Below are 4275 nucleotides of genomic sequence, written 5' to 3' on the forward strand. Positions count from 1 at the left end.
ATGCATTGTGTTCCTCTTTTGAGTGTGAGCGTTGCATTCGATTCCTGATTTTGAATCGATTAACCTGTGTGTGAATATGGAATCATTCTTTATGTGAGGGCATTTAGACTCTTTTTGTTGAGCTTGAACTTGCACAAATAGCAAGTATTGCTAGCATGAGAATCTTTGGTAATGATGTGTCACAACTAGAATCTTTTAGTACAAAATTTATCCTTGCATAAGTAAATTGAGTCTTGTTGTGTGCATTCATAATTGAGTCTTGTGCAGGACTATTTGAGACATCCTTTTTGGACGGCTGAACTCAAGTTTACTTGAGGACAAACAAAAGTTTAAGTTGGGGGTGTTGATGAGTCCACAAATTGGACTCATTTAGGGCTTTATTTTGATAAAAATAGTGTCCTCAAATACTTATTTTGTCTTAATTTATGATTAAATGTCACGCCTCAGATCTGATTAAGACGGACAGGCACCCAATGTCTAAATGGCCCGGGAGAACCAACTTACAACCTGCACTTACCATACATTTAACTATGATAACTATAAGCTATGACAAGCTTATATGCCCTGTAGTGATAAAAGACCGACATAGACAGGCCCAAAACTTATGTACAACACTTGGCCGTGGAGGCCACAATTGTTAAGAGACAAGACACAACCAAACTTTATACATTAGTCTACAAAGCCTCTACAAGATAGACAACCTTAGTTTAGGTCGGGACAAGGCCCCGCCTTACCCCTAACTACTATACGGTAACAAAATAGATGCCAAAGACTCGATTAAGCCCCGAATCAACTTGGAGCTCACCAATAGCAGCTGAGTGTCCTGTGTTCCTACTGGGGAGGTCTACTAGCTGGAGTACTTGTGGATGCAGCATGAAATGCAGCATCCCCTGAGAGGGACGTCAGTACGAAGAATGTACTGAATATGTAAGGCAATGACATATGTAAACAAGAGCTCAATTGAAATCAAGTATCAATATGTAAATGCATAGATCAGATTAAAGATCACCCTTGTTGCTGTTGTGGGATCATGTACATTATATTCTGTTTTGTAATTTTCTTTACATTGCGATCTCTGTAAAGCATGTGATACAAATAACCAACTGATCAGTGGTAAAAGAGGATGACCCATGCTAGGCATCTTAACCCCTGAGATGTTGTCCTCAAATATATAAATTTGGGATTGACCCATGCTAGGCTTTTGCCCCTGGGCTGCCACCCTTACACATATACCGCTTCATATAGTTTCTTTAATCTTTGAGATTGTTATCGATTAATAATCTACAATGAAATAAGTAACACAACTAATATTAGTAGCTAACCAACAGATTGGGCTACTTAAACTTGGCAAACAGTAATCAGGCAGCAAACCCATACTTATCAAACCGATGGTATGCATTCCACCCCTTCTCCTTTAATAACGTCATATACAATACGACCTTCAAATAAGGTCCCCTGAAACTCCTCGGGCTTTATAACATATGCAAAACAGTATACAAAGGGGTTGCAGGCAGCAAGCTCATCCAACGTCCAATTAGATGGTACGTTACTGCACCCTTTACCGTTTTATCCTTTAACAAGTTCTCATGACTTCTGCACATGCCTCCTTATGTTACTATACACAAATCAGTTTCTAAACATCAGAATGTGGCAGTAGCAATATGAACTCACGATTTCCGACCACTGTCCCTTGAGCATCCAACTAACATTACATTTAAAATGCTCAAATAGGCTAACAATTGAGTTAAAGGGGACTCCCCTCCATGGCTGTCCCAACATGCACAATCAACCGGAACATTCCCCAATCTCACACCATGTAAAAGGAACAATTCTCATCTCATTAACACATACCAAATCCCCTAACCGATTCAAGCACAAAGGAGGGATGAAAATTTCAGTAACTCACCTTATTGGACTGCAACCTCACTTGCTAACTTCAAGGTTTAGGTTGTCTTTTCCAAATTATCTTAAGGTGAAATCAGTTCCTCCTCTTGAATCTCTTAAGATGGGAGATGTTACACCAACTTGTACTTGAAAAATAAAGCGTTTTCTCAGATTTTTAATGGTGAACTTGCAGGCCAGCACTTTGGAGCTTCTAGGGTTTCTTTTTGGGAGTAAATTGCTGTAGAACAAGTGAGAGATATATGAAATGAATTTCATTCTCTTAAGGGTCCTTTATGGACGTTTTTACATTAAGAAATATGTAGAAATATCTAGTCCCTCACTTTAAGTATGCAGGTACATCACTCCCTTAATTTCTGCCACAAGTTCTTTAAGTAAGCTGCATCACCTAGTTGCCATTTTCTTTTAAAATGCAGTCCACATATTTCCTAAGTAGGTGCATCACCTACTCACCACTTATTTAAGTAGATCAGCAGTTAATCTACCATTAAGAACCTATGTCATCCTTTCTACGTAAGCTACACATGTACGTAAGTAACTTAATTACGTAAAACATCCGAATCAGTAGCTTAAGCAAGTAGGTTGATTACTATGACAAATTATACTTTACTTACTCTATTTAGCCTCAAACCTCTTTCGAATATTGTCAAACCTATTTCAAACCCTCACTACTCACATAGAACTAGTATATGCAAAATATTGGAAGTTACATCCTCCCCTCCTTAGGAACATTCGTCCTCGAATGTTTGCCTAATTATTCAGCTCCAATCAAGTTCAATCAAGCCTATGTTGAATTCTACTGTTAGCCACATAATACACACAGACTTATACGTACTTGTTACTGTCTCAACTCAGCACTTTGACCCTTCTCCTCGGATTGAAATAAATGAGGATATTTGTACTTTATTGCTTCTTCCGCCTCCCATGTAACTTCTTCAACTTGTTGGTTTATCCATAGTACTTTTACAGAAGCTACTTCTTTATTTCTTAGTTTCTTAACTTGTTGATATAAAATTGCGATGGGTACTTCTTCGTAAGTGAGATCTTCTGTACGTGTACATCTTCCGTAGGAGTGATACGAGATGGGTCGCCTATGCATTTTCGAAGCATTGAGACATGAAATACTGGAGGGACTGTTGAGAGCTCTTGAGGTAGCTCTAACTCATACGCGACTTGACCAACTCTTCGAATAATTTTATATGGCCCTATATAGCGCGGACTCAGCTTCCCCTTTTTACCAAATCTCATTACCCCTTTCATTGGAGATACCTTCAAAAATACCCAATCTCCTATGAAAAATTCCAGTCCTCTCCTTCTATTATCTGCATATGATTTATGTCGGCTTTGAGCTGTTGCTAATCGTTGTTGTATCAACTTAACTTTTTCCATAGCTTGATGAACAAGATCTGGCCCAAATAAGGCAGTTTCGCCCGCTTCAAACCATCCGATCGGTGACCTGCACTTTCTCCCATATAACGCTTCATAAGGTGCCATTCTGATACTTGAATGGTAGCTGTTGTTGTAAGCAAACTCAATAAGCGGCAAATGATCATCCCAACTACCTTTGAAGTCTAATATACAAGCTCGCAACATATCCTCAAGTGTTTCGATTATACGTTCTGCCTGACCATCCGTTTTAGGGTGAAAGGTTGTGCTTAAATTCACCTGCGTTCCCAAACTCTTCTGAAATGACTTCCAAAAGTTCGCGGTGAATTGAGCACCTCTATCGGATATAATGGAGATTGACACTCCATGTAGCCGAGCTATCTCTTTAATATACAACTCTGCATACTCTTCAACTGTATAAGTAGTCTTGACCGGTAAGAAGTGTGCTGCTTTGGTGAGTCTATCAACAATCACCCATATGGAATCAAACTTCCGAAATGAGTGAGGCAAACCAGCGACAAAATCCATATTAATCATATCCCACTTCCAAATTGGAAGTTCTATACGCTGCATATAACCTCCAGGCTTCTGGTGCTCTACTTTAACTTGTTGACAATTTGGACATTGAGCTACAAATTCTGCAATGCTCTTCTTCATGTCACCCCACCAATATACTTCTTTCAAGTCATGATACATTTTTGTTGATCCCGGATGGACATAATATCTTGAATGATGTGCTTCCGTCATAATTCTCCTTCTTAGTCCATCTATGTTAGGTACACACAATTTGTTTTGGCGTTGAAGTACTCCCTCTTCTGTGAGCTCAAATGCCTTTGTCATACCTTGTTGTACATTCTCCTTAAGCTGTAATAAGATAGGATCCGTGTACTGCTTCTCTTTCACCTCCGCTACAAATGAGGATTCTGCAGCATTTTCCACAATAACTCCTTCATCTGGAGATTCAAGAAGGCGAACCCCCAAGCTAGC

Source organism: Solanum verrucosum, unplaced genomic scaffold (assembly GCF_900185275.1).
Source record: "Solanum verrucosum unplaced genomic scaffold, falcon-dt-bn FXZP01000407.1, whole genome shotgun sequence".
NCBI classification, from domain to species: Eukaryota; Viridiplantae; Streptophyta; class Magnoliopsida; order Solanales; family Solanaceae; genus Solanum; species Solanum verrucosum.